The 13183-nt window shown below is 40.6% G+C and overlaps 1 pseudogene; it reads right to left on the bottom strand.

Annotated features, from left to right (window-relative positions):
• Positions 1-319: 319 nt before the first annotated feature.
• On the bottom strand, positions 320-3507 carry LOC102818856 (annotated as a pseudogene).
• Between the last annotated feature and the right edge of the window lie 9676 nt (positions 3508-13183).

Genomic DNA, 13183 nt, shown 5'->3' with positions numbered 1-13183 from the left:
GAAATTATTAGTTAAAACTTTTAAAATGCCATTTTTCCCAATAATTCTTTCAGGGACCAGGTAGATATTTCGTTTAATCTCCAAGTGGCTCATAATGGTAAAATTCAGAACTTCTAGAAACTGTGATGATCAGTCTTGTTAAATAAGGGGACGTCATCATTATATCCTAGGGTTGAACACTCTATATTCTCTAGTAAAGCATATTTGTCTTCATTGCCATTCAGATAGGAGACTTCTTCCTTGGCAATAGATGTCAGCTGAATCCAGGTTATGTCAGTGTTTTTTAAAGCATGTAGAAGAAAGATGTCATTGATAATAGTCAAGAACCCACTCTAGATCCCAACACTCCAGTTTTCGTGCCATACCACTCCTGGAATAAGATGGTGGAGCAAGTCACCACCATGAATGTGAAGAACACATAGTAAATGGGATCCACAAGAGATGTATTAAAGGTGTTCAAGCCCTTATTGAGATAGTTAATCTGTGTAGTCACTGAAAGCACAAGCACAGCCAACAAAATGAAGCCCAGGGGATCCTTGTAAATGGGTTTCCATTCTAAAAGCTTCTTAATGGCAATTCCCGGGCCCTTGATGGAATACGCTGAAAATGCTCCTATCATTGAACAGACTGAAATGTAGACCGATATGTTGGTCTGCCCTTTCCTGGGAGACACTACCAAAATCAGTATCAAGCAGATCACAGTTACGATAACTGCAAAGGATAGAAATCCTCGGTTTCTCAATTTCATATCCATTTCATGCAAAGAAGCAACTTCTTCTTGGGGGCATAGATAACCATCACAGTTGGCCTCAATATAATTAATATGCAGCCTATTTTTATTGAATATTCAAGTGATCATTTGAAAAAATAGGAAGACAATATTTCACTTATGAGAACACTCAGAGCACCCAGTGCCAGGTACAAAAGCATAAGCCACAAAATTCACAGCCTATCCGGCTCCCATGGTCTGTTCCACAGCCTGCCCTGGCCTTGTTTTGGCTGATGATATGTGGAACAGACCATCAGCTGCTCATATGCAAATTCAGACTGAAGCTAAAGAAAATGAAAACAAGTCCATGAGAGCCAAAATATGACCTTGAATATATCCCACCTGAATTTAGAGATCATTGGAAGAAGAGATTTGATGAATTAGACACTAAAGACTTAAGACCAGAGAGTTGTGGGATGACATCAAGAGCATCATATGTGAAGAAAGCAAAAAGTCATTTGAGAAGAAAAGAAAGAAGGAAAGGCCAAAATGGATGTCAGAAGAGACTCTGAAACTTGCTCTCCAGCATAGAGGTGCTAAAGCAAATGGAAGAAATGAGGAGGTACAAGGACTGAACAGAAATTTTCAAAGGTCAGCTCAAGAAGACAAATCCAAATATTATAACAAAATGTGCAAAGACCTGGAGTTAGAAAATCAAAAGAGAAGAACATGCTCAGCATTTCTCAAGCTAAGGAAACTGAAGAATAAATTCAAACTTTGACTTGCAGTATTGAAGGACTCTATAGGCAAAATAATGAAGGATGCAGAAATTATCAAAAGAAGATGGAAAGAAAATGGAGTCATTGAACCAAAAAGAAATGGCCGATGTAAAACTATTTTAAGAGGTAGCATATGATCAACAGCCAATGATTGAAGTCCAAGGTGCAGGGAAGTCATTGATAAAGAACAAGACACCGAGAATTGATGGAATACAAATTGAAATCTTTCAATAAACTGATGTGGCATTGGTGGCATTCACTCATCTATACCAAGAAGTTTGGAAGACAACTACCTAACCAAATGATTAGAAGAGATCCATATTTGTGCCCATTCCAAAGAGAGGTGACCCAACGGAATGCGGAAATCATCAGATATCATTGATTTCTCACGAAAGTAAAGTTTTACTAAAGATAATGCAAAAAATGGCTGCAACCATACATTGACAAAATACTTTCACACATTCAAGCCAGATTCAGGCCAGGATGTGGAACGAGGGCTGTCATTACTGACATCACATAGATCTTTGCTGTAAGCAGAGAATACCAAAAAGATATTTAGTTGTGCTTTATTGACTATGCAAAGTCTTTCAGTTGTGTGGATCTTGACTAGCTATGGATAACACTGCAAAGTATGAGTATTCCAGAACATTTCATTGTGCTCATGAGGAACCTGTACATAAGAGGCAGTTGTTCAAACAGAACAAGGGAACATCTAATGGTTTTAAATTAAGAAAGGTGTTCACAGTTTTGTATTCTTTCACCATCCTTATTCAATTTGTATGCTGAGCAGGTAATCTGAGAAGCTGGGTTCTATGAAGAAAAACATGGCATCAGGATTGCAGGAAGATTCATTAACAGACTGCGATATGCATATGACACAACCTTGCTTGCTGAAAGTGAAGAGGACTTAAAATACTTACTAATGAATATCAAAGACCATATCCTTGCCTTTGGTATGGGTTGTGTCTCAGTGTAAAGAAAAAAAAAATCCTCACCAATAAACAACATTCATATCAATGGAGAAAAGATTGAAGTTGTCAAAGACTTCATTTTACTTGAATCAACAATTAACACTCATGGAAGCAGCCATCAAGAAACCAAAAGATATATAGCATTGGACAAATCTGCTACACAAGACCTCTTTAAAGAGTTGAAGAGCAAAGATGTCAATTTGAGTCCTAAGGTGCTCCTGACTCAAGCCATGGTATTTTCAGTAACCTCATATGCATATGAAAGGTGGACAATAAATAAGGAATATTGTAGAATAATTGATGCGTTTGAGTTATGGTGTTGCAGGAAAATACTGAAATTACCATGGACTTGCCAAAGAAACAAATGGGAAGAAGTAAAGCCAGAGTGCTCCTTGGAAGCCAGGATGACCAGACTTTTGTCTTTCATATTTCAGACATGTTGTCAGGAAGGACCAGTCCCTGAAGAAGGATATCATGTTTGGTAAAGTGGAGGGTCGGAAAAAAAGAGGAAGACCCCCCAGCAAGATGGATTCACACAGTGGCAGCAGCAATGGGCTCAGACATAGCAATGATTATGAGGTTAGCCCAGGGCCAGGTAGGGTTTTATTCTGTTGTGCATGGAGTCACTAAGAGTCGGTACTGACTCAATGGCACCTAACGACAACAGCAACCTGCTCCCATTGAGAGTAATCCTGCCCACCAAAGTCATTCTTTGAGGTAAGAATGCCCACCTTGTCCAGCTTTAGTAACTCCCTTGTTGGCCACTTGTAAGAGGTCCTTCTTTTTCAATATGAAATGAACCAATAAAAACACTGGACCTTACTGCCAGTGCCACGCTCACATAAAGACTGTATTTGTTTTCTGCATTTGCAGAAATATTCAAGTTAGTTATGCAGGAATTCAGATCCATGTAGATGGCAGGAGAAGCAAACAGCTGTGACACATTCATGATATCACACCAAGTCTTGGAAGAGTTCAGACAGACCACAGACAGTACATAACCTTCTTGACAAGGCTCTCTAGGCAGCAACCTCACCTCTTTGATCATGGCCCCTTGGGAGCAGAAAGCCTGGCGCTCACTCCTCACCCACCAAGGCTGCCTCTCCTCCTCCACATGGACCTGTGTTCCTCTTTCAAGATTTTAGTGTTATTGTGCAGTATTTCTCAATCGGAGTCTACTGGCATTGGTGTGAGATTGTTCCATGCACTGCCAAACATTCAGCATCATTCCTGGCTCACAAGATGTCAGAGGTGATGCCAGCCAATTTGGTGTCACCAAACACCCCCAATTATTACTCAGCCTTCCCATTAATGACAGAACTCCCTTTAAGTTTGGAGTCCTGATGTGGAGCTATAAGATAAACACTGGATTGCTAATGATAAGGTTGGTTGTTCAAACCCACCTGGTGCTTCTCAGAAACCCTATACAGGGTCGCTATGAGTCAGAACCAACTTGACTGCACTTAACAACAATGAAACAAGTTTGGATTGGATAAAATGTATCCACTGACTCTCCCGTTTCCTTAAAGATCAATGTGATGAAGTCTTTCATGACTTGTCTCTGTGGTCCATCCCTGATAACTCTATTTCCTTCACTGTCCCCATGTCATATACCCTTGTCTCCAACATCACCAATCCACCTGCCAATGCACAGATGTGCCTTCCCACCTTTGTACCTTTACCCACAGTGTTCCCTCTGCCTAGAATACCTTCCAGCCCCTGCCACTCACAGCCAACTGACTGTCTAGTACTCATCATGCAAGTACAGCTCAAGGATCCCCTCTCTTGACTGTGCTTTTTGGAGATTTTCCCATCTCAGTCCCACTCCAAAATGTTGCACCTGTTTGCTTCCTTGTCAGTCTCCCATTTATCCATTGAACTCTGAAAATAGAGTTGGCTTCCTCATTTCTGTATCCCAGCAACTAACAAACCATGTGCACTAGAGTGCACTCCATACTTCACCATAGGATACAATACATGCTCCACTCCAGAAAGGATACTGCTTAGTGGCAATGCACTGGGACCTGCCACATGCTGGGCTTTAGAGAGGAAGAGATGGACATTTAGAGAAAAGAGAAGGTACAGAGGGGTTTGGGAGAGTAGAGATGGGGGCTCTGTCATGACTAGCCCCCCATGAAGAAAACACAGTGTGGCATCAAGAGGTCTCAGGTACGCTAAGAAGCATGAGAGGAATGTCCAGACAGAGACTGTCAGAATATGGAGAGGATAGCAGTGACAGCCTCTGACCATTCTCCTTAACAGCTGCTTTAATAATTCATTCAGCATCAACTGCTGAAGTCAGGTCTCCTGAGTCAGAAGGCAGGTACCATCATTTGCAATATGCATGACTTTTGTTCCCGTACCTGTGAAATGGGAATATTGCTATACCATAACTTTGCTATTAGGACTAAACTGTTGTTGCTGTTGTATGCCACCAAGACAGTTCCAACCCATAGCGACCGTGTTCAGGGATTCTTTATGGGAGAAGAAAGCCCCATCTTTCTCCCCTGAAGCAGTTGGTGGATCCAAGCTGCTGATCTCGCAGTTAGCAGCCCAATGTGTAACCCACTATGTCACACGGGTTCAAGGACCCTAAAGTAAGCACCTGAGGAAAAGGAACAAACTCTCCAATCCATTTGTGTTTAGAACTAAATAGAGCAAACTATTTAGCACATGTAGTCCTGGTGTGGCACTGTAGGATACGCACTAGACTGCTAATCTCAAGGTTGGCAATTCAAACTCATCAGTCACTCCTTGGAAACTCTATACAGAGTCATTGTGAGTCAGAACTAACTTGGTGGCACTTAAAAACAGCAACAATTTAGCACATAGTCTGGTACATAGTAATCATCAGTTACAGTCAAGTCTATTCCAACTCATTGTGACCCCATGTCTGTCAGTGTAGAATTATACGCTGTAAGGTTTTTCAATGGTTGGGATGTTTTGGAAGTAGATCATAAGACCTTTCTTCCAAAGTGCCTCTTGATGGATTCAAACCACCAATCTTTCTGTTAGTCCCTAAGTACTTAACAATTTATGTCACACAGGGATTCCCTGGTGCATAGTTCATCCTTCATAGATATTGTCTGTTGTTGTTGTTGTTGTTGTTGTTGTTGTTGTTAGTGCTGTGGAGTCGGTTCCGACTCATAGCGACCCTGTACAGGGTTTCCAAAGCTGTAAATCTTTACGGGAGCAGAAAGCCTCATCTTTCTCCCACGAAACAGCTGGTAGTTTCGAACTGCTCACTGTGAGATTAGCAGCCCGATTCGTAACCACTACGCTACCAGAGCTCCTAGATATTGTCTAGTATTAGTTTATTACTATTATTCAATAAGTTTTTATGGTATGCCTAGTGATACCATACCAAGCACAGAATACAAACAAGAATGAGGCATGATTCTGGCAATAGAGAGGAGACAGACGTGAGTAAATGCAGGTGATACACACAAAAGAAACTGTCAATAAAAGATCATCTGGGTTGTTTTAGTCATTGTTGTTAGAAGTAATAGTGTAATGTTGTTGTTGTTGTTAAGTGCCATTGAGTCGGTTCTGACCCATAGATACCCTGTATAGTGTTTCCAAGGAGCAGCTGGTAGGTTTGAAATGCCAACCTTGTGGTTAACAGTCCAGTATCTGGGCCCTCAACCACAAAGTTTGAGAATCTAGTGGTACAGCCTTCTGAAAACTCAGCTGGAGTCTACTCCTCACGTGACTGGCAGTCAGCTAGCCCCTCAGCATGGAGGTCTCAGAATATTGGGGCCTCTTTACATGGTGGCTGGCCTCCCCAGAGTGAGAAGCCCGAAAGAACTGGATGGAAGCTTCATGACCTTTTCTGACCTCACCTCAGCATCTCACCCTTGTCAGTGTCGCTAAATTCTATTGTTTGAAACAATCACAAACCCACTTTGATTCAAAGGGAAGGGACATCAACTCTACCTCTCAATGAGAAGCATATCAAAAAATATTTTTAAACTACCATGTGTGTTTTGATCAATACCAGAGCAAGGCTATGGGTTACTGGTTCCATGGAACCCAAGTAGTCCCAAATGATGGCAGAATATATTCTGAAAATACTCTGCTTTGTAAAGCGGTTCCTAATGCCTTCAATTCAGAAGTAACCCTTGTTAATCCTGTCTTTAAATCCATTGCCACTAATCCATCTTCTCTTTAGACCTCTTCAGAGAGGTTTAGAAACACTAACAATGTTTGTACTCATCTTTTTTATTCAGTTCACATAAAACTAAGGATTAAAACCCTTGTAGTTCACAGGTTATAAATTATGCTTTTCCCCATAGTTATTTCCTATAAAAAATGCAGTCTTATATAAAATATTGTCATCCAAAGTCTAGAAGAGATTAAAGGATGAATTTCCATCCTAATTCAGCATGCACATATACAATTCTTTTGGCTGGTGTTTGCCTTGCTTATGCATTTGAACATGTTTTATTCATGTTCCTGTATATAATTGTCCACGCTTATGTCACACAACCCATTCAAATGCCTCAACATTATAAGTACACATATAATTTTATACTATTTGGGATTACATAGGAATTAGATGTGTCAGGTTTTTGTGTATTTTGATGATCTGACACTAAAATGGTTGAGTCCATAAGTTCAAAATTTGAAGCATATTAATCACTTTGTTACAGTAAAATGCACAGATGCCGTAGAATAACAGCAGACTGTGTTGATTGCTCTAGCAAGTTCTATTAGAAATGTGTGTATTTTCCCCCCAAAGCCATCTTAATTTTTCCTTCCTTCCATATCAAACTGGCTCTGAGAGAAAAAAAATAAAAGACTCAAATCTGCATTGGCATTTTCAAGGAATCACACTATCTAGCATGAGACTTTTATCACATTAGTAATCATATTCAGAGAAAAAGTTTTTTGGACATGTGAAATTTCCAATTCAGCTCAATGGCTATAAAAGTAAATCAGTGTACTGTAGCAAACAAATAGAACTGTGTTGGTCCAATCACACAATGATAACCCTTCCACAGAACTCCAATTTGATATTGCTGCCTATTCTAAATTACCAAGGAGTTTTAAAGAATACTGTCTATCTGTTTTTGAAAACACAATGTATTTTCTTCTAATTACATTCTGATCACATTTCACAGAGGAAAATACATCTGGCCTATCAGTGGTATAAAGTGGGTATTTCCTCAGGGGTGTATAAAGTATATATAAATCCCAGCTCCTGCCTGAGATTTGCAAAGATGCTAATAATACAGGTCACTTGCACACCGATTTTTCTTTGTGGTTTGGGAGCAATGCTCACAAGCTCTCTGTGGTGTCATGAAATGATGAGCAGTTTGGCTTACATGCATAAAGATTTAACTCTTCTGCAAGTAGTCCCTCTCCCCCTGTACATTAGGTTTCTCGATTTGCCTTACTGTACCAGCATCCCATCAGCATTTATCTGAGAAAAAAATTATAAAAGCAATTTTTCTTTTTGTTTACTCAGAATAAAAGAAAAAATAGCATATATATGCAAACAGTTGTGTTGCATGGATGATATTAAATAAGTACATTAGAGCAGCTCTCATTTTTAATGGCATAATTTTTTTCCCTTTGATTACCTTTATCAATAAAAGTGTAATCTCTGGAAAAGCGCCCTTATGGATAATCCATTGTCTCATTTTAACTCATTTTTATCAAGGAATTCCCCCTACAGCAATCCCCACTGCCAGCTATTAGCTGTGCACATCTGCCCACAGTAATGACCGCTCCTGTGTACATACCTGACTGCCATCTAATTTAGACTTCACTCACAGGACTCTAATGCAGCGTCTCCAGGGCCAGCTAAATTCTGGACTGTTGACGCATTACGTTTATCACTTCATTTGGTCCTTGGATATGAATTAAGAGTGCCTGAGGTCACAAATAGGTCAAATGTTTATGCTGTGGACCTGCACTTTATCTGCGTCCAGACTCAAGTATGTTCACACATGTATGTCACATTACAAGCCATGGTCAATATAAAACACATTTCAATTCATTCCCTTCCCCCCAGCAAGTACTACATATCATGGATAGTTCAGTGAAATCAGAAAGAAACGTAGATTTATTTGTACCCATAAATTAGTGAGGCACTCATGGCGATTCCAACTCATGGCAAACTCATGTGTGTCAGAGTAGAACTTGCTCTAAAAGGTTTTTGTGGTGAAGTTTTTGGAGCTGGAGCACCAGGCTTCTAGGTGGATTCGAACCTCTAGTCTTTCAATGAGCTACTGAGCATGTTAATTCATCTATAATTTTAAAGACCATATATTAAAATGTGTTCCACCTAAATTTTATTTATAATTAATATGTTGTCTACTCCCTTTGAACATGTCTCAATCTAAAAGGATTATTTAACTAAAGCAATGGAAAGTAAAGGAATAATTTGAAAGTTCTTGTCCTACATCCTGGACCTTTGATATTTTCAGCTAGATTTTAAGGGGCAAGAGAACAGGGCTATAGGATGATCTAGTGGCTAGACCATCAGAACACTTTGGAAAGGACAGTCCTAAAATGAGATTTAAAGGATTACTGAGGATATGGAGGATTACAGGGGGAGATAAATGAAAAGAAAAGTATAAGCAGAGAGCCCATGTTCCTTCTGAAAAAAACTTGACAGACATAGGATGTGGTGAGAGAAAAGACAATAGATTCAGGATGGAGAGTGTTTCACAAAATTGAAGAGTTGTAAAACTGGTTGTAAATTGACCAGAAAAGATTTAGTATGTGAGTGGGGATGAGAGAACAGACTTATGAAGTAAAACTCAGCAACTAACTGGTGAGGATGGGATCTTGGATGCAGGTGGAGAAATCACCTTCAGCAAAAGGGGGAAAGAACAACCCTTCCTCTGAAAGACATATCTTCCTTAACAAAAGAAGCAAAGGGGAAAACCAAGGAAAGTTTGCAGATGGAGTCAGGGACAGGAAACTGAAAGAATTCATTCAGAGTGCTTCATAATGTCATGTTATCCTTTGGGGCTGCTTTGAGCATACCTACCCGTCTCCCAACATGGAGTCCTGGTATGGCACTGGACTGCTAACTGAAAGGTCAGTGGCTCAAACGCACCAGCAACTCCTAGGAAGCCCTCTTATACAAGGTTGCCACTATGAGTCGAAACCAACTCAACAAAGTGCCTTTGACAAAATGTAGTCAAAGACACTTAACAACACCCCCCAATATATGTTATACAATGAGCAAGGAAAACCACAGAAGAATTGATGCATTTGCATCATGATGTTGGAGAATATTGAAACTACCAGAGACTGCCAGAAGAACAAACAAATTTGTGTTGGAAGAAGTACAACCATTATGCTCCTTAGAAGCCAGGATGCTGAGACCTTGTCTCTCATACTTTGGACATATTATCAGGAGGGACCAGTCCCTGGAGAAGGATATCATGCTTGGTAAAATGGAGGGTTATCAAAAAAGAGGAAGACCCCCTATGAAATGGATTGGCACAGTGGCAGCAGAAATGGACTCAAGTATAAAACAAGGATGCAGGACCTGGCAGTGTTGTATTCGGTTGTGCACAGGATCGCTATGAGTTGGAACTGACTTGGTAGCACCTAACAACAACAACAACACCCAGAATATGATAGACTTCACTAAGACTATGGCTAGAAAGACTGGATCGAATAATTCACTGCACTTCATTGTTCATTCACACAGATGTTACTGTCTTACTGTATTTTATTGAAGCTTAATTCCTGTATTTAGATTGAAAGGCATCATTGTTGTCGTTGTTAGGTGCCATCGAGTCGGTATTGATTCATAGCAACCCTATGCACAACAGAATGAAACACTGCCCGATCCTGGGCCAACCTTATAATTGTTGCCACACTTGAGCCCATTGATGCTGCCACTTTGCCAATCCATCTTGTGGTGGGGGTCTTCCTCTTTTTCTCTGACCCTCCACCTTATCAAAGACATCATATAACTGTGTAAATCACATGCTGTACAATTATCATGCTTCCTGTCTCTTGTTGTTAAGTGCCTTTGAGTACATTATGAGTAGAACTGCCCCATGGAGTTTTCTGAGCTTCAATCTTTACAAGAGCAGTTCTTTTCTCCCACAGAGTTGCTTGGTGGGTTTGAACCAACAACCTTTAGGTTGGTAGCCAAGTACTTAACTGTTGCACCATCAGAGCACCTTCTTTAGAACAGATGTTTTCCACGATGAAGGTAGTGGTCTAGGACAGTATAGATTTTTTTTTTTTTTAATACCAATATGAAAATAACCTTTGCACCTAAAACTCAAGGACTTTTCCTTTACTTTCAGCATCAACCTAGCCATCGACCTACCCCTTAGTCCATCCCTCTGTGTTAACACTAAATCTTACCTACCTTGGAAACCATCCCTCCATCTTCCATCATTTGGTTTGAAGCAAGCAATATTTGCTCCATTTCCTACTCAGCTTCCTTCCTAGGTACAGCTCTCTGAGCTGCTAATTCATAAACAACTTTTAGAGATTCACAGACTCCTTGTTCATCCATTCCCTCCAATGTCCCCCTTTCTATGTGTCACACCTGCAGGCAATCCCCACCACATCTGTTCTGACCTTACAGACAGACAACCCCCGGATCTCTCAGAGCTGGCATCCCATACACCTGCATTACTGATTAAGACTTGCTGTCAGACTGTCACCTGTGATTTCTCTCTTCCAGAAACATAACTTTGACTTACAACCTCCTCTGCCCTCTTCCAGTTTGTTGCCTCTTGGATGCTTTGGCTGTAAAACAAGACAACGAACAGCATTCAGAATAGAACAAATAAGAACTGAAAAGCCTAGGACATGTCAAGGGGCCTGGCTTTAATGCAGGGACTTTGAGTCTCCTTACTTGATAAATACAGGCCTTTTTCACTTTTTTCAATCAAAACTCTGTCCCAGAATGACTTCTATACAGGTAGTCCCCAATTTATAACCTATTTGTGTTCCACTGAACCACTTATGACCACCTGGCCTTTTTGGTTGTTTTGAACATCTTTTCGTTAGCAATGTGTACTACATACGATGTTGCTGTGAGTAATTTGTTAATGTTATTATTTGCAGATGTTCACTACGATGATTTATAAAGATGTTTCTAGTAACAGACAGTGATAACGGGAGGGATGAGTATACATGTTGCTGTTCTGTCAGCTCTGACTCATCAAGATTCTATGTGTGTCAAAATAAAGCTATGCTCCAGATATAGTCAGTGGCCAACCTTCCCAAAGACATCAGGCTTTTCTCCCAAGGTGCCTCTGGGTGGACTTGAACCTCCAACCTTTTGGTTACCAGACAAGCATATTAAGCATTTACACTACCCAAGGACTCTAAAATTAGTAGAAATTATCACAGTGTATATAGTCATGTTCTCTTTTAAAGCTCTTTGGGTGTGTGTGTTGGGGATGTGAAGGGAGACATTGATTCTCAGTAGTTCACCTTTTCTCACATAATATGGCTACCCAAGAAAATATAAATGAATCCATCAAATTGATCACCACCTTCCAGGCAACCCCAACTTGGTGAAACCCAGAGAAGAGTTAAGGAAGCCAATACCCATTCTATTGATTCCCCAGGAGTACCCAGTTACAAGATAGAGAGAGACTGATTGCGTCTGCACCAGCTATCCTTTTTCTCAATATGAGCAGCAAATGGCCAATCAATGGAGAGAGACGATACTAGAATGACTATAAAGAGAACTCTGGTGTGCTGCAGTAAGATCAGCACTGAGCAAGGTTCAAATCCACCAGCTGCTCCTCAAAAACCCTATACAGGGTCGCCATGAGTCAGATGCGACTCAACAGCACCTAACAACAACGAAACAACTGCAGATAACTGCTCTACCCTGGGAACCCTACACAGAAGCTCCTTGGAGAGCGTCTCTGATATTCAGTCCAAATACTGAGCTTCCCCTAAAGGTCTTTCTCCCAAGTGGACAAACAGGCTTCCAGTGCTTCCCAAGCTATCCCAGGTAGGGGATTAATTCCTATGCATACAGCTGCTGCAAACCCACTCCCAGGGAGACTCCAAGCACAAAGAAAACTGGGGAAAGCTCAGTTGATATGTTCAGTAAGTGGAAGTCAGGGACTTTTCCCTGAGCCTCCAGCCAACAGGAAGGGGCTCCATAGACAGGCAACAGGTTGTAAAGCAGAAAGGGGTGGGCAACCTCCCCCAACTCAGGCTTGCTTATTCCCTGAAGTACTTAGATTCCCATTTGCAACCAAGGGAGGAAATCACCCTAGACATGCTGCCTTCTATCACCCTTGCTTCTCTCACCAGAAATCTTTTGGGAATTATGCTACTCTCTTATCTCTTATGTTTACTTGTTAATTCCTCAACAACTCATTCTTTCATTTATTTAAAATATTTGACAAGTCTTTTTTCCAGAGGAGTCCCTATGTGGTACGAGGACTACTAACCAAAAACTTGGAGGGTCAAATCTACCCAGAGACTCCTTAGAAGAAGTATCTGGTGATCTACTTCCAAATAAAGCCCCCACATTGTAAGCCCCGTGGAGTACAGTTCAACTCTGACAAGCATGGGGTTGTCATGAGTCAGAATCAACACTGTCAGTTATTTTTCTGGCTGCTGAGTGCCTACCACTGTGGAACTTACAGTCCATAGAGAAAAACAGGTAATAAACAGAAAAGCAAATAAATATGTAACACAGAGCATTCTGCTCTGTTAAGATCTTTATGGGATCAAACTGACAACATCAACCATAAATAGAAGCT

This window comes from Chrysochloris asiatica, unplaced genomic scaffold (assembly GCF_000296735.1).
Source record: "Chrysochloris asiatica unplaced genomic scaffold, ChrAsi1.0 scaffold00031, whole genome shotgun sequence".
NCBI lineage: Eukaryota > Metazoa > Chordata > Mammalia > Afrosoricida > Chrysochloridae > Chrysochloris > Chrysochloris asiatica.
Note: the sequence above shows the minus strand (reverse complement) of the source record. Positions and strands in the feature narration are given on the sequence as shown.